At 41.8% G+C, this 24370-nt stretch overlaps 1 protein-coding gene and 1 long non-coding RNA gene across 10 annotated transcripts in view; one reads left to right on the top strand and one right to left on the bottom strand.

Moving 5' to 3' along the window:
- Window positions 1-24370, top strand: part of LOC135113582 (uncharacterized) — a 346462-nt gene that overhangs the window by 222433 nt on the left and 99659 nt on the right. For 2 of the 3 annotated variants that reach the window (XR_010274885.1, XR_010274888.1), the window contains exon 5: window positions 10307-10391. This is a non-coding gene — a long non-coding RNA (uncharacterized LOC135113582). The remainder of the gene's footprint in view (window positions 1-10306; window positions 10392-24370) is intronic. The other variant, XR_010274887.1, reaches the window with a different exon arrangement.
- The window catches only part of LOC135113544 (ras-related protein Rap-1b-like), a 229152-nt gene that overhangs the window by 156543 nt on the left and 48239 nt on the right, over window positions 1-24370 (bottom strand). For all 7 annotated transcript variants that reach the window (XM_064028849.1, XM_064028823.1, XM_064028832.1 and 4 more), the window contains exon 2: window positions 3400-3443. The gene's annotated coding sequence lies outside the window, so the exon portion shown is untranslated. The remainder of the gene's footprint in view (window positions 1-3399; window positions 3444-24370) is intronic.

Here is a 24370-nt window from a genome sequence, read left to right as displayed (position 1 = left end):
AAGTGGAAGACTATTAAGACTGAGGGTAAGGCTTTCATATCTATTTTAATAGATAAAAGAAGTTTAAGGTTAGATAAGGATTTGATTATCAGTGTGGTATACATTCCCCCAGTTAATTCTAGATATGCAAGTGTGGAATACTTTGAAGAAATTGATAATTTTCTTTTGGATTATACAAGTGATGATTACTCACATTTATTATGTGGAGATTTTAACTCACATACTGGAACTCTGTTGGATTATGTTTTGCCAGATGTACTTCATGATGATGATGATGATGATGATGATGATGATGATGATGATGATGTTGATGATGATGGTAATGGTGATCTATTTGAGGTACAAAACATACTTAAAGCAATGGGAGTGGATGGAACAAGGTACGAGTATAACCAAGATGTAACACAGGATAGGAATTCTTATGGGAGAAATTTGGTGACAATATGTTGTAATAATAAGGTATGTATTTTCAATGGTAGAGTAGATAGAGATCTCAGAGTGGGGAGACCCACAACTACACATGGCACTCTTGTGGATTATGTTATAGGTTCACCAACATTGTTAAAAGATGTAAATGAATTTAGAGTGCTAGACTATGACCCATTGTATTCAGATATTCATTGTGGTATTCATGTACAGCTTAAAGTAAATATTGAGTATGCAATTATTAACAATGCCAATATAGCACCTGTGAGTAACTATAATCAACCAAGTAAGTGGAGAGCATCTAAGGAAGAGGATTATATAGCAGAAATTGATGAAAATCAGGTAAAAGAGTTAATAGAGCAGATGGATTCTATGGACATTGAAGATGTAAGTACTAGAATAAAGAATATTTTATTAGGAGCAGCTGTAAAGGTTTTTCCACCAAAGAAAAAGAAAAATTATGTTAAGCAAAGTAATAATGCAAGTTTATCTGGATATGATAATATTTGTTGGTATACAAGGAAAGCATACCATAAAGCTAGACATAAATATAATCTGAGGAGGAGTGAGGATAATAAGAAAGATATGATAGAAAAAAGCAAGAAGTACAAAGCTGAACTGAAAAGAGTACACAATAAGGAAAAAGAAAATATGTTGATTAAGTTAAAAGCAAACAGAAATAAAGATCCAAAAACATATTGGAAAATATTAAAGGAAAATGATGGAAATAAAAGCAAAACTACACTTACACTTGCAGATTTTCATCAACACTTTAAGAATCTATCAGAGGAAATTAGTGAAAGTGATAAGCATTTAAGTGAACTAGAAAGTGCTACAATTGAATCGGGGAAGAGGAAACACTGAATGAGCCCATTACAGAACATGAAGTGTTGAAAGCTATTAGAAAACTAAAGAATGACAAGGCACCTGGATATGATGATATTGTTAATGAATATATTAAAAGTACAAAAAATATGCTTAATTTGTATGTTAAATTTTTTAATAGGATTTTGGATACAGGATATTTACCTAAAGAATGGTTGATAGGGGTTATTGTCCCATTGTATAAGAATAAAGGTGATGTTGATGACCCACACAATTATAGGGGTATAACTTTGTTAAGTTGCTTAGGTAAGGTATTCACATCTGTGCTAAATGACAGGTTAACTTCTTATTCTGATAGTCATAATATTATAAAAGAAAATCAAGCTGGATTTAGGCAAGGTTATAGTACTCTTGATCACATATTTTTATTAAAGAACATCATTGATCTGTTTTTATGGAAGAAGAAACAATTATTTTGCCTTTTTATTGATTATAGAAAGGCATTTGACACAGTTTGGAGGGAGGGGCTCTGGTATAAGATGGTAAAGGAAAATATTGGTGGTAAAGTCCTTAATGTTATTAGAAATATGTATTTGAACATTAAATCATGTGTTAAGTTTAATGGAAACAAGTCAGACACTTTTATTTGTAATAGAGGAGTAAGACAAGGTGAAAATCTTTCTCCATTATTATTTGCCCTTTATGTAAATGACATTGAAAAGTCTTTAATAGAAAACAGATGTAATTACTTACTATTTGATGATAACTACCTTGATTTACAATTGAATTTATTGATAATGATGTATGCTGATGACACAGTAGTTCTAGCTAATTCGGAAGAGGAAATGAGGAATATTCTTAATGCATTGGAGTTATATTGTGACAAATGGAAATTAGAGGTAAACAAAAATAAGACAAAAATTGTTGTATTCAGCAGAGGAAGACTTAATTATGACAATTTTCATTTTGTATTTAGTGATGAAATTATAGATACAATTGGTGAATACAAATATCTTGGTGTCTTATTCAATTATAATGGTAGGTTTAGAAATGGTCAATTGGACCTTAAGAAAAGAGCAACAAGAGCTATGTATTCACTAATTGGAAAATGCCGCAAACATGATCTACCAGTTGATCTGCAACTTGAATTGTTTAACACCATTGTAATGCCAATTATGACCTATGCTTGTGAAATTTGGGGATACTGTATTATTAGAGAAATCAAGCAGTTGCACATGACATTTTTAAAACATGTATTACATGTACATAAATATACAAGCACTGATATTGTATATGGGGAGTTAGGGGAATATCCTATTGATATTGTTATCAATACTAGAATGATTGGCTACTGGTCAAGGTTAATAACAGGGAAAACTACTAAGTTAAGCATGATTATGTATAAAAGTTTGTTACATTTAGACTCCACAGGCATGTATTCATCACCTTGGATTTGCCATATAAGAAATATTCTTAACAATTGTGGTATGTCAGGTATTTGGATGGATCAACAAACTAATAATCCAGAATGGTTAAGGAAAGCAGTTGAAAACAAACTTAAAGATCATTGGATAACATCATGGTTTAGAAATATTTCAACAAAGGGACTTTGTAAGAGTTATAGAATGTATAAAGACTTGTATTGCAGAGAAGATTACCTATTGAAAACTTAAAAAGAGTATCAGAATGCCTTTGATTAAAATAAGAACAAATAACAATAGACTACCTGTTGTGAAAGGAAGATATGATAGTATAGATAGGGAAGAAAGATTATGTACTTTATGTAGATGTAATGTTGTTGGAGATGAATATCATATTTTATTGTCATGCCCTAATGATAACATCGTGGAGCTCAGAAACAAATATATTCCAAATTATTATAGAAATAACCCAACAGTGAATAAGTTTATCCAATTAATGCAAAGTAAAAGTCAATATATTTTGTCTAACATTTCTCTTTTTTTAAAAGCTACCTATAATTTTTTTTTAGGTAACAGAAAGTTGATTTATATAAGTTGTTAGTGTTTGTTTGTATCTGAAATAATTGCAGGAGCTGTGCTCCATACTTTGTATCACAAAGTCTGAGCATGTAAATAAATCTGAATCTGAATCTGAATCTGAATCTGAATCACACACACACACACATACCTTAGGGCTGGTGCATAGTGTAGTTAATCTTGAAGCATTTGCACCTGAAAAGAGAACATCACAACATTAGACAAGACTGCAAAAGAACACTGTTAAGTCTCCCTACATGCCTACAAGGAAATGCGTTCAGTCTTATACTCTTAAAGCGAAAGTAGAAACAAAAAAGAACAGTAAATAAATAACTTGATAATATGAAGAAGTGAGGGAGAAGCCTTTATAGTTAGGTAAAAATGTTAAGCACCAATGGAAAGATTTGGAGGGGAAAGAAAGGCAAGGAATAGATGATGATATTAATTATGAAGAAAAATAGCGCAACATAAATGGAGAAACTTAGGCAGAAAGAAGATAGACAGAAGACTCGGTAGCGAAGTTAAAGTATGTTACACGAATTAAGAAGACTGACATAAAGAAGCAAGAGAGATGACATGGTAATGAAGAGATGCGAACTTGAATAGAGAAACTTGGATAAGAAAAAAAAAAGATGAAAAGAAGAATATTATGTGAATGTGTATCAGCGAACCGTAAATTAATGAACCAAAGTCGAAAATTATTAATGTTAGTAGAAAGTCTCGCCAAAGTATTGCAGTTCTTTACTCTAGAAAATGTTGAATTCGTGAAACCACAAACCAGAAAAAAATATACGTACTGCATGCATGAAATGTGTGTGAATATAATTAAGTTGTCACACACACACACACACACACACACACACACACACACACACACACACACACACACACACACACACACACACACACTCACACACACACACGCACACACGAACGTAAAGAAATGGACTTCATTAATTATTTGCAGGCAGCGGGGGTGTGACAAGGAAAATAGTAGTAGTAGTAGTAGTAGTAGTAGTAGTAATACTAGTAGTAGTAGTAGAGTAGTAGTAGTAGTAGTAGTAGTAGTAGTAGTAGTAGTAGTAGTAGTAGAGAGAGAGAGAGAGAGAGAGAGAGAGAGAGAGAGAGAGAGAGAGAGAGAGAGAGAGAGAGAGAGAGAGAGAGAGATTTTGTGTGTGCTGAACATTCTTGGACACACACACACACACACACACACACACACACACACACACACACACACACACACACACACACACACACACACACACACACACACACACACACACACACACACACACACACGGTAAATCGCTTTAAGTGTAGGATTTAAGGAAGCATTAATCTCACACCGACAAAGCATGTCAGGGCAAGAGATAGGATACATAATGTTTGCCACACTCCTCCTCCTCCTCCTCCTCCTCCTCCTCCTCAAGAGATAGGGTACATAATGTTTGCCACACTCCTCCTCCTCCTCCTCCTCCTCCTCCTGCTCCTCCTCCTATTCTTCCGTTCTGTCAGTGTAATAATTCTCTCTCTCTCTCTCTCTCTCTCTCTCTCTCTCTCTCTCTCTCTCTCTCTCTCTCTCTCTCTCTCTCTCTCTCTCTCTCTCTCTCTTAATTTATATATATATTTTTTTATTTATATCACTAGGAGTTACGTCACTATGTTTGTCTGTCTGTCTCCCTCTGTTCGTCGGTCCATCTCTCTGTCTGTCTGTCTGTCTGTCTGCCTCCCTCCCTTTGTCTTTCACTCTCTCATTTTCGCAGCAACGCTACTTGTTTTGCGAACAAAAAGAGGACAACTCAACGCAGAACTGTCGATAATCTGTTCGAAAATTCACGAAGTTCCAAAAGTTTCCCCTCACAAAAGCTATCCGCAGAAAATTGATCCATGAGGCGGCTTGCTCCTGGCGCGGCGATGTGTTCTCAGACCTTGCTCGTTTTAGTGCCAAAGTGCACCCGATCTGCGAGCGGTGCTGTATGTACTGCTTTGCTGTAATGCTGTGCTTTTGTATAGTAACTACTTCTGTACTTCTACCACTGCTACTACGACTACTGCTACTGGTACTACTGTTACTGCTACTACTGTTACTGTTGCTGCTACTGCTAGTGCTACTGCTACTGCTACTACTTCTGCTGCTGCTGCTGCTGCTGCTGCTGCTGCTGCTGCTGCTGCTGCTGCTTTTATTACTACTACTGCTACTACTACAGCTTCTGTTACTGCTACTGCTACTACTGCTGCTACTGCTACTGCTACTGTCACTGCTGCTACTGCTACTGCTACTGCTGTTTCTGCTGCTGCTAATTTTACTGCTACTACTATTACTTCTACTTTTACTGCTACTGCTGCTTCTGCGATTGCTTCTTTCATCACCACCAGGAGAAAGTAGTTTAAAGCCAATATCCGTCCCGCGCCCCGCCGTCACCCTCAGGTCTCTTAGTAGCCTGAAAGTTTCCGGAGCCTTGTGTCCGGGCGGTTCGAGCCTCGGAAAGCCCGACCAGCCGGCCCCATTTGCCTCCTTTGAGCCGCTACTTCAGAACTTCCACGAAACTTAAAATTTGTGTTTACTAACTAAGGAGGGAGACGATGACAGGCCGAGCCGAGACGCAACACTCATAATGCCGTCTAGGGAAAAGAACGAGGCGGGGAAAGGAGGGAGAGGGAAGAGCTGGGGTGTGGGAGGTGGTAGGGCAATGGCTACACACGAACGGCAGCAAGTGTCTGGAAAGGGAGTGACGTGTCTGTGTATAAGAGTGTTATGATCGTTGTCATTTACTTTGGCGCATTGATTTTGTCAGTAGAGGGAGAAAAGATTTTAACATTGACATCGGGTTGACGCTGTATTTAAAAAAAAAAAAAAAAAAAAAAACATTATACTTATATATACATTTAAAAACAGTCTTGATAGGTTTACAAGGTCAGTATGTCATGATTTCATAATAAGTGGTTGGCCAGTGTGCGGTAACACTCTCCTTCAGTGACAGTAATATCATGTTCGTGTGTCATCATTTGGGAAAATTACCTAGTCCCTCACGGTGAGCATAGTGGGTGGTGGTGTGCATGAACTGTTAAGAGGGAAAGTGAGTGGAATGGTGGCACTGAAAAAGAGCGGCCCGAGGGATTAAGACTATAAAGGTGCTGTAAAACGAATGATTGCACAGAAGAGGGAGGTGAGAGGTTGGAAGGGTGCTGGAAGGCGAAGCAGATATGGAGAACACTAAGAAAGAAAGAGGCGACATAGGGATGATTCAGAAGGAAGGAGATAGCGGGGACATTACGAAGAAAGATGGTGTGGAAACGTTGACAGGAAGAAGAGGGAGAGTTAAGTCGGAAACGTTACCTAGGAAGATGTGGGAGCGGTGAAACAAGGAAGCATGGGGAACACTAAGTAGGAAGGTGATGCGTGGAACATTAATAAAGATACAGCGGAGTGTGTGGGTGGGCATTAGAAAGGAAGGGAGGAAGGAATGAAGGTGCGAGCGAGATGGAGGAGGAGGAGGAGAACGAGGCAACATTAGGGGAGCCAGACGAAGTGTGTAACATTAATCAAGGGTTTTGCGAAGACGGCGCAGGACCAGCCGCTCTTGGGAGGAAACACAAGGAGGACGCCGCCACCTGCCAAGAAGTTGTCGCGTAATTACTCGGAGAAAAAACTTTGTTGCCGGAGAAAATTGATCATTAATACTGTGGCGACGAGAGTTGTTATAAGACTGGGATGCATTTTTCTTATCTAACTGTACGCATATGTTATAATTTTTTCTTCGCTCTATACAAATGAAAAATGAGATGGAGAGAGAGAGAGAGAGAGAGAGAGAGAGAGAGAGAGAGAGAGAGAGAGAGAGAGAGAGAGAGAGAGAGAGAGTAAGGAAGGAAGGAAGGAAAGAGGAATAGGAAGACGTCACTAATGCGTAGAGACCTGTTACTGGGTACGTGTTGAGGGGAGAGAGGGGAGGGAGAGGGAGGGTGGTGGGGAGAAAGGAAGGAAAAACAGGTAATTATTCCAAGATAATATTGGAATGTATCGGTTGGTTTCTCCATTAGTCTGCTGGAGAGAGAGAGAGAGAGAGAGAGAGAGAGAGAGAGAGAGAGAGAGAGAGAGAGAGAGAGAGAGAGAGAGAGAGAGAGAGAGAGAACAGAAAAAAAAACAGCAGACATATTGGTCCTTACTAGTCTAATCTATGTAATGTACGTAGATTGAGAAGTGTAAAAGAGTACAGGCGAAAGCACGCACACACACACACACACACACGATGACGAGGCCAGAATGTTCCCAGGCCGACTGTTTACATCTGCTGGCGGCGAGACAAAGGCGGTAATTACAGTAATGGAAAAGTAGAGAAGGCGGCGACGCAGACCACGACAGATGGAGAGAAGGGGAGATGACCGGATGCAGGACATGACGGGACGTGGGGAGAGGAGAGGCGGGGAAGACCGTAGCGAGGAGTGAAGACGTAATGAGGAAGGCGAAAGAGTAGAAAGGAAGGAAGGAGGGAGGGATATGATGGGAGAGAGAGAGAGAGAGGGGGATGGAGATGAGTGAGAAAGTGGGAAAGGGAGGGAAAGAAAGGAAGAGGGAACAGTGAGGGGCGGATACAGAGGGAAAGGAACAAGAGGAGATTACAAGGGAAGGAAAAGGAAGAAAAGCTGCATAGAGAAAAAAAATAGAAGTGAAAGAAGGGGATGGGAAAGAAAAAAAGTTGGATATAGGCAGATAAGTTTAGAAGAAGAAAGAAAGAAAGGGAAAGGAAGAAATGGATAAGGGATGGAGAGGGAAGAAGTGGAAGTTGAGAGAAGGAAGGAAAAGGAAGGAAAAAGATAAGAAGGCAGGAGCGAATGAAGAAGCGAAAAAGGAAGCGAAGACAAGGATGGAAGAATATTTTTAGGGAGGGACGAAGACGGAATAAGGAAGAAGGAAGAAAAGGAGGTGAGGATGACGAGAGAGAGAGAGAGAGAGAGAGAGAGAGAGAGAGAGAGAGAGAGAGAGAGAGAGAGAGAGAGAGAGAGAGAGAGAGAGAGAGGGGATAGCTCTTTATTTTTACTCAGTAAGAAAAGAACACCTTTTATGCTTCACTCATGGGTTGGGGGAGGGAGAGGAACAGGAGGAGGAGCAGGAAGTGGAGGAGAGATAATGAAATGACGTAGAAAAGGGGAAGATCAAGGGAAAGTAAAGATCTTGGAATAGAGTAGAACGCGGTGAAGAAAGAAGAAAAAGGAAAAGAAGAAAACGATAGGTATATGATAGAGAGAGAGAGAGAGAGAGAGAGAGAGAGAGAGAGAGAGAGAGAGAGAGAGAGAGAGAGAGAGAGAGAGAGAGAGAGAGATTGCATACATGGAATATTAACTTAACGTTATTACAAGATAAAAAAAAAAGATGTGATACTTCGCGTGAAGTGAAAAGTAAAAATATGGACAGATTACATCAACCATTAATTGAAATTTCCGAATGTTAATTGAGCGTCTATAAAAATGTGACTAAAGCAGCACCCATTAATGTGTGTGTGTGTGTGTATGTGTGTGTGTGTGTGAGAGAGAGAGAGAGAGAGAGAGAGAGAGAGAGAGAGAGAGAGAGAGAGAGAGAGAGAGAGAGAGAGAGAGAGAGAGAGAGAGAGAGGATAAGATAACGTTTTCCTTTTATTTCTTTTGACTTCTTGTTCTTCTTGTTATTCTTGTTCTTGTTCTTGTTCTTCCTCCTTCTCCTCCTTTTCAACATTTCCACATCTTACCCTTCCCTCTTCCTCTTCTTTCTCCTCCTCCTCCTCCTCCTCCTCAACATTTCCATATCTTACCCTTCCCTCTTCTTCATCCTCCTCCTCTTCCTCTCCTCTCCCTCTCCCTCTTCCTCTTCCTCTTCCTCTTCCTCTTCCTCTTCCTCTTCCTCTTCCTCAACATTCCCACATCTTACCCTTCCCTCTTCCTCTCACCTCCAAAATCCTTAACATCCTCCCTCCCCTCCTTCGCGTCTCCCTTCACTCACTTTCCACTAATCCCCATCACATTCTCTCTCTCTCTCTCTCTCTCTCTCTCTCTCTCTCTCTCTCTCTCTCTCTCTCTCTCTCTCTCTCTCTCTCTCTCTCTCTCTCTCATATTGCTTCTCTCCTTCCGCGTTCCTCCTCCTCCTCCTCCTCCTCCTCCTCCTCCTCCTCCTCCTCCTCCTCCTCCTCCTCCTCCTCCTCCTCCTCCTCCTCCTCCTCCTCCTCCTCCTCCTCCTCCTCCTCCTCCTCCTCAAACAAACAAACAAACATACATACATACATACTCAAAACTTCCCAACACACACACACACACACACACACACACACATGCTTAAGATCCCTTCTGTTATGTGTGTGTGTGTGTGTGTGTGTTCCTTAGACTTCGTATTAAGTCGTTCCACTCTTTCAGGCGGTGTTATAAAGGAGGAGGATGAGGAGGAGGAGGAGGAGGTGTACAAATGACAAAAAGTAAAAGAAGATGAGGAGTGGGTTTAAGGAAGTGGAAGAAGGAGAGGAGGAGGAAAAGATAGAGGAAATAAAGACGAGGAAAAAGAAAAAGAAGATGAAGAGGTAAAGGAACAGTGAAGGTTCAGAACGTCAAACTACCACAGCCTCGTGTGTGTGTGTGTGTGTGTGTGTGTGTGTGTGTGTGTGTGTGTGTGTGTGTGTGTGTGTGTGTGTGTGTGTGTGTGTGTGCCCTTCATATATACTTCTGGATTGTACGAGTATGCAAATTATCCGTCTACATATGTATTTATGTATAGATGTATGGGTGGAATACGGTGTGTGTCAGAACATACGTGAATATGTATGGAATGGACGGGCAGGTGACAGATATGACATGGAAAAGTTGTGGGATAGCCTTGTTCTGTTCTGGTATCATAGGAGGTTTAGGATGCTGAAATCGTATGCACGTAACTTAAGTGTGCATGTGTGAAGCAGCAAGTGTTCCTCGTACACATTCATATCTGCAGTTTTTATAATATACGTGTGTTTAAGAAATAAAGTAATTTTCTTGGCGTGTAGCTGCGTTTGTATGATATTCACTTTGAACGTCTGAGAATTATTTATACGCTTCTCCTCCAGCAGGTAATGCAGTGAGCCGCCTGTGCACTCACCACGCTCACCGCTCACTGCAGGGACGAGCCTCAACCTTTGCTCCTCCCGAAAGGTAGGAGAGCTTGCGCGAGTCACGTAGGATATGCAGGAGGTTGGCAGGCGAAGGTAGGCACTAAGCTTTGACTGACCTGGATGATAAATGTCGGGCATTGGCGGCTGGTAAGGAAAATTGTAGAATATCGCACCCTGGTGTCCTGCCTGTCTCTGCCTCACAATGACAAGGATTCGTACGTAATCTAAAACTAATGGAATGTTTGATTTTAATGGACAGGCATGTCACGACTCTCAGTGGTGAGACGGTTGGTTGTGCTACGCTCACCAAAAATTAAGAAATACGTGGCAGTGTTTTCTAGTAGGAATAGAAGGAGGAGGATTCTTACGTCATTAGGATTGTGATTTAAACCAGATGGATCGACATTTCACGGATCGCATTAGGCGCTATTCTTTGTAGCTTTTAGTCATTTTGAAAGGTAAAAGAGTGAGGAAATTTCATGTAAGTAGGTATAGAAGGTTAACACTTGCTTCATCATTAGAATCACTTAAGTGTTGGTTGTGACTGAATAGCAGATCGCAAATCACAATGGAAGCGCAGGACACTTCACATTGGCATTGCCTGTCCTTGCGTTGCCGAAGTGCCGACTTCCTTGTCAGCTTTTACATCCTCCCCATATCGAACATTTTCATTTTTGTCTTGACACATTCACCTAACGGAGTTTATTATCAAAAGTCAGTTGTTTGCTTGGTGTTTGACTCTCCTATAATTGAGTCAAGACTTTTTTTCCCTTTCCTTATTACGATAAAAGGACTAAATTTTCATATACTTTTGAAGTATTTGCTTTTCCAGAAACCACTTTGTGTAATAGTTTTTCAGTTTATCGTCTTTTATGCCACCCTTTGTTTTAAGAAGACGCTTTCCAGGAATAGTTATATTTTTCCCTGGAGCCTTTTCGTTCTTTGTCTTTCTTTAATAAAGCGTCAGAGCAGAAGGGCAGAACGCTCCATGTTTAAGGTTCATCAGAGGCAGCACCGTGCGTAAGACAGTGTTGACTCGACGCTTGGTCACCGTAGGAAAGCATGGAATTGATTTACACCGGCAGATACTTGTAGAAGAGCGACACACATTGGTATGTTACTCCTGGATAGACATAATGGAGAATATGTACACTTTTATTGTGGTATTGTACAGTGGAATTACTGGTTTTACGAACTGTAGGAAGTTATGACATTCGTCTGTTGACTCATTCCTGTGCAGAAATGTCAGCTTGGTCAATGCTGTCATAACATAGTGACGAGAAATCCCTTCATTAATGTGAAGCGTGTGCTGGTTTCAGAAAAGACAAGCAGTAAAACATCTGATGTATGAGGTGAGTTTTTATTGAAGTAATAAACAACAGCAGAGATTGAATTAAATGTAAAACATTCCTCAGACGACAGCAGAGAATAATTAAATATACGAGCACGAGAATGAAGCATCCCAGTTATGTTCTTTCGGAGTGACGACCGACTTTCATTTTAGTGAGAGAGAGAGAGAGAGAGAGAGAGAGAGAGAGAGAGAGAGAGAGAGAGAGAGAGAGAGAGAGAGAGAGAGAGAGAGAGAGAGAGAGAGAGAGAGAGAGAGAGAGAGAGAGAGAGGAGGAGAGGGAAAGGGAGAGGGAGAGGGGGAGGAAGTAGAGGGAAAGGGAGAGGGAGAGGGGGAGGAAGGAGAGGGAAAGGGAGAGGGAAAGCGGGAGGAAGGAGAGGGAGAGGGGGAGGAAGGAGAGGGAAAGGGAGAGGGAGAGGGGAGGAAGGAGAGGGAAAGGGAGAGGGAGAGGGGGAGGAAGGAGAGGGAAAGGGAGAGGGAGAGGGGAGGAAGGAGAGGGAAAGGGAGAGGGAGAGGGGGAGGAAGGAGAGGGAAAGGAGAGGGAGAGGGAGAGGGAGGAAGGAGAGGGAAAGGGAGAAGGGGAGGGGGAGGAAGGAGAGGGAAAGGGAGAGGGAGAGAGGGAGAGGGAGAGAGGGAGAGGGAGAGGGAGGAGAGGGAGAGGGAGAGAGGGAGAGGGAGAGAGGGAGAGGGAGAGAGGGAGAGAGGGAGAGGGAGAGGGAGAGAGGGAGAGGGAGAGAGGAGAGAGAGAGAGGAGAGGGAGAGAGAGGGAGAGAGAGGGAGAGAGAGGGAGAGAGAGGGAGAGAGAGGGAGAGGGAGAGAGAGAGAGAGAGAGAGAGAGAGAGAGAGAGAGAGAGAGAGAGAGAGAGAGAGAGAGAGAGAGAGAGAGAGAGAGAGAGAGAGAGAGAGAGATGTGTTTGATATTAGTATTTTATAACGTCCATTACTAGAGTAACTGACAGGTGATGCAGGCTGTCACGGGGCAGAGTTCATTAATACAAGTCATTTGGGTGCCAGGATGTCGAATTAGGCCAAGATTCCCTATTTTTGTTATGTTGACGGTGTATTTATTTATACTAATGGTTTTTCCCAGCGCAGTAAAGATTAGGAATATTTTAAGTTTCTTTTCGCTCCCTCTCTGTCTTTTTCTTTTTCCGTGCTAGTCTTTCTTCTGTCTGTTGTGTCGCTAATCCTTGGTCGTTTCTCCTCTATTCTGACAATCCACCCAAACTCTGTACTTGTATATCCGAACATTAAAGGTTACATGCATCACAACTTTTATTTTATGGGTAACGAATAATGTGAACTGCCAGAAGTTTGTATTAGTACATATTCACTTTACTGCTGTGTGCGTGTGTTGGTGTAATATTTCTTGCAGTTAATTACATATATATAACCTTTCGTGATGCAGTAATGATTTAGCGCCAACTTTTGAAATGCCAGGCAAGCTTCTATTAACTTTACAGCTCCACTTTTTTAGGGTGACGTGTTTTATGATCTCGTGTTGGCAGGTGTAGTTATTTTCCTGACATTTTCTTTTTGACATGTTATTTTATTCCCTTTGAGAGAGAGAGAGAGAGAGAGAGAGAGAGAGAGAGAGAGAGAGAGAGAGAGAGAGAGAGAGAGAGAGAGAGAGAGAGAGAGAGAGAGAGAGAGAGAGAGAGTTTGTGTGGGATGCTACTGATGAATTTTTCGACCTAATGCTTCGAACAAGGGAATTTTCAAGCCTAAATCCTGTGTGGCCTGTGGTGTACGAATGCTTGTACGATCATCAGCTTAAAGCACAAAGATAAATACTTCATCACCATCACCACCATCACCATCACCATCCACAAACTTTTCCCACGATCTCTAGTGTGCTGCTAATTTCTCTCCCAAATCTCGGTTGTAAAATTTTCCCTTTCATTTCCTCCCTTCCCTTGTGGTTCATATTTCTTAATGTACGTAACATTAATATTTCGGGAACTTTGCCAGTCACGTGTGTGTGTGTGTGTGTGTGTGTGTGTGTGTGTGTGTGTGTGTGTGTGTGTGTGTGTGTGTGTGTGTGTGTGTGTGTGTGTGTGTGTGTGATTTTTTTTTTTCCGCTACCATTTGTCCATATTTGCTGCCCCCTGACTTGCTCATCTCCAGAATTCAGTCCCTTGATGTTTCTTCGTTATTTTAAGTGATGGTGTACCTCTTAATCTGTTAATTCCACATGTATTCTTAATGACTGGCAACACTACTAATTCCTCCTTTGCTCTTTCTTTCTCAATTAATTAAGATTTTACTGCTTTGCTATTATTTGAACTAATTTTCTGATCTAATTCCGTTTGTAATGACCTTTCCTTGTCTCTTAATTAATGGGAAATGTAATCTCGCTATTGTTGTTTTTGTACTTCTTTATGAGCTCATCATTGATTTAGTATCCGTGTTTGACATCCGTAGGGCACAGTTGTATAGTGTTCGCAAACCTTTCGTTTCAACCTTAATGGATAGGCTTTTGGTATTTTTATTTATTTATTTTTTAAACCAAATAGGTCTTTTAATTCCTGTCTTTTTCCTTTTTTTTTTATTGTTTTGTATTTTATCCCATATATTTGTATTTTTCTCACCATCTCGAGAATTCCACCTCCTATGATAATAACTTAATTTTATCCATTATGTATTAATCTTTAAGTATCACATGCATTTTTATTTCGACATAGGCTTATATGTTGTTACATGTATTTTTGTGTGAATTTCCTCAGCATGTAAACAAATTAACTTCGTGTGTGAGTTACATAATTTCGTTCATTTGTGTTATTGAAGTATCAGGCATCTCGCACTTCCGCCTTCTACGATCTATTTCCACTGGCTTTATTTCAGCACTTCGAAACTTTCACTTGTGGTGGTAACTTAAGTTGCAGCATTAGTGTTCAACTTTAATATTCCTCTTTGTTAATTTCCAAGCCTCTTTTGTGGCTCTCCCTGATGGTACCGTTGTGCGTGACTTAATTACCTTTGTCAAGTTTGATTTTAGTATTTTACATATTTTACATATTTTGTTAATAACGTTATTTTATGCTTTCATGTGATACATTTGATGATTTTTTTTTTTTTTTTTGGGGGGGGCGGTCATTTTGCGTAGTTCAGTGTGCGCGTCCTATAACTCATCAGTCGCTTCAACAAATTAAGATAGTAATATTATCTCGAAACTTGACGAACTTAACTTATCCCAATCTAAATTTTCTTTTGATTTCCGGTCTGATTTTTAGAGCACTTTTAAGACATGCTATAAGTAACTATAAGTAATTTTATCTATATTATAACTGTGTCCTCACTTAGCTCTGTCATTGTTGATTTTATCTGTCTTCATATAAATGTACCATTACTCCATGTATTTTAACTCCCTGCTTTAACTTCACGAATATTTTTATGACGTGCAGTAAATAATTTTGATAAATGTCTTATCAGCTGCTCGTTCCTATCTAACTCCTCTCAGTCTTGATTCTTTTCCTTTCTGTGTCATCTCATCATTGATGTAGTACGTGGTTAGATAAATAATCTATAAGAGTGTTGTGAAGGGGTCGTTACTTCCTTGTTCATATGATTTCATAATGAGACGCTTCTTATTTAGAGATGTAGGACAACGTGGGATGAAGTATAGGTGCTTCGCTTTCTCTAGCATGTCGACAATTTATCTCATTCTCTTTCACAGGGATTGTGAAAACGATACCAAATCCAATCACTTGTCTGTCTCCTCTTCTTTCGCTGAGTCCATGGTTTTCGTATATCGTAGAAAGGACAAGCATATGGCTCGTATAGGATGTTATAGGTTCTGCTGTGTGTGTGGTTGTGTTTTTCATCTTCTTCCTAAATCGTATCGGCTCCAGTGTGTGGTTTCTGTTTGAAGTTTTAATTGATCAACTCGTGAGGATGTTGTGGGGGAAAGTTTGAACATATCAGGTAACATGTTAATGGAGCGATAATTATGTACTTAAACGTTTTCATCTCGTTTGCACTGCTCTTCCTGGAGCTTCTCGTGGTGTAGTCAGTGGGAAATTAAATCTCGTATGAACCTCTAGTTCAGCATCTCTGAAGGGCTTTTTGTATTTCAGGACCACATTTTATGGGAAATGATATTATTATTATATATGACACTGTACTACTGTCGTCTGATTATATATATATATATATATATATATATATATATATATATATATATATATATATATATATATATATATATATATATATATATATATATATATATTTATTTATTTATTTATTTATTTATTTATTTTTTTTGATACTATGGTTATATTTTATTGGTAACAAAAATTATATACATATATGCTGTTAAACTTTATTTGTTGTTTCATCTTTTTACCTACTTACTGCTGCTGCTGCTGCTGCTGCTGCGTCATTTACACTTTCGAAACACGCAACCAAAGCGAGAGTGTAAACGTACGTGGGTAACAACAGGACCAGAGTAAACTGTTAATAATACTACACAGCAGCACAGCTTCTAATGAGCACTTACTAATATTATAATGAACACAGAAGACGCTAGATTAATCCCTTCACTTCCCCGCCTTCCTCCTCCTCCTCCTCCTCCTCCTCCTCCTCCTCCTCCTCCTCCTCCTCTTCCTCCTCCTCCTCCTCCTCCATGTTCAGTCTACACAGGAGACACAAACCACTTCCCTCGTACCAGGTGACTTAATTAGCTTCAACTTAATATATATTACATGTCAAGGGCATGGAAATACTTTGGGAGGCAGCAGCACGCACCTCGCCCGCTTCCATTCCTTCAGCAGCGAGGGGTAGGCAGAGAGAGGGACGGAACACAGGAGAACGGGAGTGTAAGGTATCAGGGAGTATGTAGATGAGGCTCCCTTCTCGTGTATAGATGGCAAAGTAAATAAAAGTGTGAGAATGCGCAGGAAATATTAAGTGATAGAACGTTGGTAGACGGGAGGAGGAACGCCGGAATAAATAGACGAGAATAACATGTTGAGATGAGGATATGAAGGAAGAGGAGAGAAGGTACTATAGAGAGGGAACAAGAGCGGGATGCTATGGAGGGAGATGACAGGGGGAGGATAGGTAATGAAGGGAGCTTGGGTGTGAATAGGCAAGGGTACAGACGAGAAGGAAAGGAGAGGAATAATAAGGAGCAAGAAGACAGGGAGAGGAAAGGTAATGAAGGAAGGAGGAGGAAGAGAGAAGGCTATTGAGGAGAGAAATAAGGTTATGCAGTATGAAGAAGAAAGGGAAGGTATGGAGGAGGAGAAGGACGTGGGTGTTATTGGCGGAGAGGATGAGCACTTTTATCTTTACTGTCCTAAATCTCTTACTTAGGGATAAATAGTGCAGCTTATCACAAACACCCTCGTAAGAACCAAGAGGGCTACCACAATTAGTTCTACCTTTGTGTTCCCTTGTGTTACTTTGAGATTTACGGTTAGTGGTAAATTTCGAAGCAGGGAAGAAAAAAAGGAAATTTGTTTAACTAGACAAAGCAGATTTAGGGAGGATTTGTGTGGGTGTATCTGTAGTGAGGGCGGCAGCGGCTTTGTTTATCAAGGCGAGGAGGGAGAGCCGGCAGCACCCCTTGATCTGTTGTTGAGCGCAAGGAAGACTCTCTCTCTCTCTCTCTCTCTCTCTCTCTCTCTCTCTCTCTCTCTCTCTCTCTCTCTCTCTCTCTCTCTCAGCCCTCCTTTACTAATCTTTTCTCAAATTTCGTCATAATTCCTTCTCAATGTGATCCTCTCATCCTTCTTCCTTTCCTCCACCATTTGCTCCTTCCTTCCTTCCTTCCTTCCTTCCTTCCTTCCTTCCTTCCTTCCTTCCTTCCTTCCTTCCTTCCTTCCTTCCTTCCTTCCTTCCTTCCTTTTTGTTTCCTTCACGACTGTTTCTCAGTCTCTTTCTCCAGCCCTTTCAGCTTATTTTCCTTCTTTTCATCCTTCTTCTCTGCCTGCCTTTGTTCGTTCGTTCTTTCGTTCATACGTTAGCTCGTTTGTTAGTTGTTTCTTTCCCTCCGTCCTTCCTTCCTTTGTTAGATCACTCCTTTCTTCCTTCCATCCATCCATCCATCCATCCATCCATCCATCCATCCATCCATCCATCCATCTTCCTTCCTTCCTTCCTTCCTTCCTTCCTTCCTTCCTTCCTTCCTTCCTTCCTTCCTTCCTTCCTTCCTTCCATCCATCCATCCATCCATCCATCCATCCATCCATCCATCCATCCATCCATCCTTCCTTCCTTCCTTCCTTCCTTCCTTCCTTCCTTCCTTCCTTCCTTCCTTCCTTCCTTCCTTCCTTTCTTTCTGTACGACCCTTTCTCGCCCTCTCAATCTCTTTTCAGCCTCCTTTCAGCTTGTTTTCCACTTTCCTACACCTCCCTCACTCCCTCATCCCGCCAGCCGACACACACACTTCCCAATCTGTCTCGATATCCAGCCTCCAACTCACCTTTTGACCTTCCTTCCCGTGTTGTCCCCCTTTCCTTCCACATTCCCAGACTGCCTCTAATCATATACTCTCTCTCTCTCTCTCTCTCTCTCTCTCTCTCTCTCTCTCTCTCTCTCTCTCTCTCTCTCTCTCTCTCTCTCTCTCTCTCTCTCTCTCTCTCTCTCTCTCTCTCTCTCTCTCTCTCTCTCGATGCCCTAGAGCAGTCCTCACCCTTGTCCTTCCTCTGTCTTAGTCTTCCCTCGCGTCGCATCTCCCCAGTTGGTAGTGGAATCTGGCTTGACAGGCCCGTAGAGTTTATGGACCTGAAAGCTTCGGCTCGTGCCCTGCCTGGAGATGTGAGTACTCGCCGGAATAAAGGGAGAGGATATAGTGTCATCATTTTTGTTTGTCGAGTTCACTTCATGTTGGCTTGTTTTCTTTTTTTTTTTTTTTTTTTATTTATTCTGCCTGTGTATTTGTATTTGTGTATGCGTGTTTGTGTTTCCTCGTGAATGTTAATGACTTTGTCTATGCGCTGCAGTAAACTGGAAAACGCAGGAATTAAGTTAAGATTCATTGTTATTCCTGGAAAATTAATAGGAAAGGGTACAAATTGGCTCTGATTCTCTCTCTCTCTCTCTCTCTCTCTCTCTCTCTCTCTCTCTCTCTCTCTCTCTCTCTCTCTCTCTCTCTCTCTCTCTCTCTCTCTCTCTCTCTCTCTCTCTCTCTCTCTCTCTCTCTCTCTCTCTCTCTCTCTCTCTCTCTCTCTCTCTCTTTATTTTGTGTTGTATTTATATTCCTCCCTTCTTCCTCTTCCCCCTCCCATCTCCCTCACAGCGGGACAATGGATCTGCCCCTTGTGCCACAAAGGACGATTTTAATGAACGCCCCAAAACATACTCTGCCCTTCCTCCTCCTCCTCCTCCTCCTCCTCCTCCTCCTCCTCCTCCTCCTCCTCCTCCTCCTCCTCCTCCTCACCGTCCTTTCTACCTTCTCATTTCTCTCCATGAATCCCTCGTTCCCTCCTTCATTCCCTTTTCCCCCGCTCTCCCTACTTGTGTTTCTTCCCTCCCTTTCAACACATTCCTCACCTCCACCCAAAGCACGCACTACGCCGCACGAAAAGCTCAAGTTTACGTACCAAACACGCCTGCTCCTATTACCTCGTACCTTAATGACCGCGTGTACAACAACCGTTAACTAATTTAAAGGTAGACTATAAAAGAAGACATAATTAAAGGTAAAAGAATGAAAATGAGACTCTTAAGTATGGATATAATAGAAGAAATTTAGTAAGTGTTTCGTTGAAGGAAATTATTCCACCACCAACACCACCACCACCACCACCACTACCACTGTCTAGCCTCGGGAAAAATACTGCGTTGTTATTGTTAATGTGGATTCCTCGTGGGACTGGTGTAAGGTTTTGCAGGTGGGGCAACGCTCCAGCTGAATTACCGGAGAGGACTGAGGGTGAATGAACTACTGGTCTGGTGGTGGTGGTGGTAGAGAGAGAGAGAGAGAGAGAGAGAGAGAGAGAGAGAGAGAGAGAGAGAGAGAGAGAGAGAGAGAGGAAGGGAGGGAGGGAGGGAGTGTTCCAGTCAGAGAGGCAGACAGACAGATAGACAGGGAAACAAACAGATCAGACATGGAGGCAGCCAGTCAGGCAGATAGAGAGTCAGTCAGGCAGGGAGTTAGATAAATAAATAGATAAGGAACGAAATAGTTGAGCAAGTAAACATTGCGGCAGACAGTTGGATAGACATTTTGAGCAGGCACATGAGTAGGAATGCAGACAAGCAAACAGACAGGCGGTGCGATACATAGGTAGCGATACAGAAAGACCGACAGCAGACATATAAATAGAGGATTGAAAACAGGAAAAAGGAACAGACAACAACATTCCGGTACTCGTAAATAGCATACATTTACGTACATTGTTACCGTTAGTACTTTAGTCATTACGTTATATTATCTAACATACATCATAATAGAGCAAAGTCGTAATTGAGACACTAGTACGCAGGCTCTCTCCCTTAAAAGAGAAAACACAACAAAAAGCAAGCAAGGAGGACAAAGCCGTAGCAGCAGCAGCAGCAGCAGCAGCAGCAGCAGCAGCTACAGCAGCCTTCCCATCAAGTGTTCCTTTAGCTGTGTGTCAGAGTTAGAGAGAGTATTGTTAATTGCTTCTGTGTTGTATTGGCGAAGTTGCTCTAACACTTACGCCTTCCTCGCTGTGTTTGTTTTACTTTGTCATTACTTAGAGAGAGAGAGAGAGAGAGAGAGAGAGAGAGAGAGAGAGAGAGAGAGAGAGAGAGAGAGAGAGAGAGAGAGAGAGAGAGAGAGAGAACTTACTGAGACAAAGAGTGAAACTCATTATGTCATATCTTACCTTAAAATTCTATGTCAAGAGTAAGTATAAAAGTAATTCAGGTACCATACCTCACCAGATAATAACAGGCATCGGTGCGTTTATTCCCTGACATCTTAAGCCATCTCTATTTCCGTAACAAAAAACTAACAAAAACTATGGTAATGGATGGATTAAAAGAGAGTATGATCACCATAAGAGAATTTCATACTTAGCTCATAAAAGGAAATATTAACATTTGGTAAATAAATCGTAACAAACTCCAGCTCATTTTACAACTTCAAATGAAAGCTTGTATGTGTGTTGAGGAAAGATTTCAAACTCCACACAACTCCCTGCGTGAACCTGGCAGCCAGCCCGCGACCCACTACCAGTGCGTGCGTAAACACTATATTTTTTGTTGACCCTTTTTGTTCTGACCGCCACGAACTTTTCTTCCACTGTTTTGGCGGACCGGAGTCGATGGTAAAAAAAAGGGGGGGGGGGGCGGGGCAGACAAAGGCGAGGGAGAGGAAAGAACAAAGGTTGGAAGGGATGTGCGTGTTGACGTGGGTTACTGCCTGTATTGTAAGTTCCCTCAGGTTGATCTCTCCCACGAACATTTAAGCCATAATATTTCCCACCTACGTTATTAATTTTACGCTGTGATGGTTTAGGTTATGCAAGGGCAGCGAAAGTTAAGTAAGATAAAGTTACGGAAATTAAAGTAAGTTCAGGTGAAGTAAGGTGAGGTAAATGGAGGTGAAGTTAAAGTAATGTAAGGAAAGGTAAGGTTAGGTAAAGTCATCTTAGATTACATTACGCTTCGTTACCTTAAGTTACTTTAAGTTAGTTTGGTGAAGTTTGGTTTGGTTAGATTTCGTAGTTAGGTTTGGACAGGTTAGGTTATATTATGTTTGATTTCGTTAAGTTAGGTTAGGTTATATTACGTTAGGTCTTGCTGGTTAGATTAAATCAGTTATGGTTAAGGTGAGGTGAAGTTTGGTAAGATTAGACTATGTTAGCTTAGGTTATAGGTTGATAAAATAAGGTAATGATATGCTATATTAAGTTTCAGGATTTCAGCATGGAAGGAATCTTACTGAGGAATCTTCGTTGGTAGAATTTCCTTGGGTGGAAGTAATAATGTAAGGTAGCGTGTTCGTGAGGAACTAACTTTTTGCTATGAGTAAGTCAAGGTTATAGGCAGAGCAACCTTTGTAAAGTTTAAGTGACTATGCTTGTTGTTAAGGGGACGAGAATGATGTGTGGGGAAGCTCTGTATTCCGTCCAGTGCTCGAGTGTTTCCCTTCTCACAGTGACTAATGATGCTTTTATGTATGGGGGAAATGAAAAGTTAGGTAATGGTATTCATCACTGGAGTGGAAAGAGGGCGAGGAGAGAGAGAGGAAGAGTGGGGTGGTGGGGGCAGGAATAAGAGCTTACATCAAGGAACATGGGAAGGATAAGAGAAGGTTACACTACAAAAAAGGGAATAAAAGGAGGAATGAAGGTATACACTAAAGGATAGAAAGGTAAGGATGAGATTAAAGTAGTGATAGGAAAAGTAAGAAAGGAGTAAGAGAGGCTCAAAACGATGGCTGAACGAGAGGAGAGGAGAAAGAATGGGAAGGAATAAAAAGGTTACACTAAAAAGATGATTCAGGGGAAGAAAATAAGGAAAAGTTACCTGTCACTATAATCAGGCGCGTGGCGTGACTACACTAACCTGCCTGTGAGTTCTTAATGAATACTAATGAGTTACTGAATAATAAATACACTTCATGCCGCCCTCCTCCTGCCTTCCCTCTCCCAGCCTTTCTCAGGACTGCATAATTTACCTTCATTTCACCGCGTTGAAAATGGCGTCAACTCCCACGTAATGTAGTAGCGTGGAGAGGCGTGCGCTGTTAATGTGACAGTAATCAGGTGGAGACGAGACTCAATCTAGTGTGTGGAGTGAGTGTAGTACCTGAATGCCTGAGAGAGAGAGAGAGAGAGAGAGAGAGAGAGAGAGAGAGAGAGAGAGAGAGAGAGAGAGAGAGAGAGAGAGAGAGAGAGAGAGAGAGAGAGAGAGAGAGAGAGCGCGCGCAACGTTTAATACCTCATGAGTTAGGGTGACGCAGCATTCTGACAGCACAATATAAAGTGGGGATGTGTAGCGCAACGTGTAACACAGACTTCCCACATTATTCTTGCTTCCGCTGCTTGCTAACCGCCCCTTCCAGCACTTTCCCTTCCCTCTCACCTCCATCCAGCCTCCCTCTGTCCTTTTAATAGCTTACCTTCTCTAGATCCCCCTCTTTTAGCCTTTTCTAGTCTCACCCTATCTCTTAACCAGCCTGGCTCTTCCATTGCTCCCCTGTTTCATCCCAGCCTCTCCCTTCCCCTTCCAAGTCCTGTTCAGCCTCGTTACGTCAACTAAGTAGCCTGTCCATTCTATCTCTGTTATTTCCAGTCCCTTTCAATCCAATACAGTCTTGTCACGTCTCATTGACTACCTCACTTGCTCTATCCCTCTTCTTGTACTGTTCTTCCATTCCCGCTCTGTTAGCATCCCATACCTGCCAGTTCTTCTGCCTCTATCGTTGCCTCATTGCACTCCTCTTCAGTCCTGCCTTTACCTTGTTTCGTTGCCTTCCAGTCCTTCCTTTCATTTTGTACTTGCTGCACTGAGGCCATCTCTCTCTCCTCATTCGCCCTTTTTTTCTACATTTCTCTTCTAAGCTTTTTTTCACGCATCTCAGAACACGCCTTATCTTGCCCAAAGCTTCCAAACTTTTCCTAACGAGCCTAACACCTCCACCTTTTCGTCCAGCTGCTTTATACCCACTAACGGTGACCCTTACCTCAACCTTCCTTACCTCTCGTTGGCCTTCACTGATCTCCATCCTCTTCTGCCTTCACGCTAACGATGCTCTCCCTTAACCTGCACTATTTTCTCCTCTTCTTCATCCTAGACATTGCCTCCTCTCCTTACTGCCCTTTTTAACCCTTTTCGTCCTCGTCAGGTTTCATCTTGACACTGCCTCCTTCTATTCATTATTTATTCCTTTACTAACCTTTTCTTCGCTCCTACACCACACTATAGCCAGTTTCTAATGCTGTTCCTTCATCCTGTTCCCTTGTCTCCGCCTCCTCCTAAGCCTTACTGACCTAAACCCACCACAGCTTTCACCAATCGCATTTTCCTCACTCTGCACCTTCATCTCCATATCTAGTCTTCTCCACTTGTCTCCACCCTCAGCAGCTTCCTCTGTAACGCCCCTCCCTCATCTTACACCCTTTTTTCTCCACCCAAACTCATCTTCATCCCTGGGAACATCACCTTAACGCGGCCCGCTCACCTCACACTTATCTTCACATCTTGGCCCTCACACACCATCATGGCCAATCACTCTAACCCAGCACTTCCCATTCCTTTCCTCCTTCCTAAACATATGCCACCCGTTCTCTCTCTCCCTCTCTCGGTCTATTCAGCACACATCCTCTCAGCCCCTTTCGCTTCGTTGCCCCGCCTGGTACTGTGTCGCCATCTGCACAGCGGTGCGTGATAACCTTGACACATTGGGGTATGAATCAAGGGAATAACGTAAAGCCTGCCACATGCACGACAGCACACGAGAAACGACTCCTAAAGCGATTATTCTCAGCGCTCTATACCAACTCAGCACCACCAGCGTAAGGAACAGCATAGTGACCCTGTACTTCGGTCACTTCCGTAACTTTGTGTCCCTCTGTTCCTCTTTGCCTACGTCCGTCTCTCCTCTTCTGTCACTACTCTCCCTTCCGTGTAGGTTTGTTCGTCTGTCTCTGTCTCTCCTCGCCTGTGGCCATCTGTTGTCTGTTTCTTTGCTTCTTTGTATGTCTTTTACTATTTCCATTGCTGCTACTGGTACTCTCTCTCTCTC

Source organism: Scylla paramamosain, chromosome 2 (assembly GCF_035594125.1).
Source record: "Scylla paramamosain isolate STU-SP2022 chromosome 2, ASM3559412v1, whole genome shotgun sequence".
Classification (NCBI taxonomy): Eukaryota; Metazoa; Arthropoda; class Malacostraca; order Decapoda; family Portunidae; genus Scylla; species Scylla paramamosain.
Note: the sequence above shows the minus strand (reverse complement) of the source record. Positions and strands in the feature narration are given on the sequence as shown.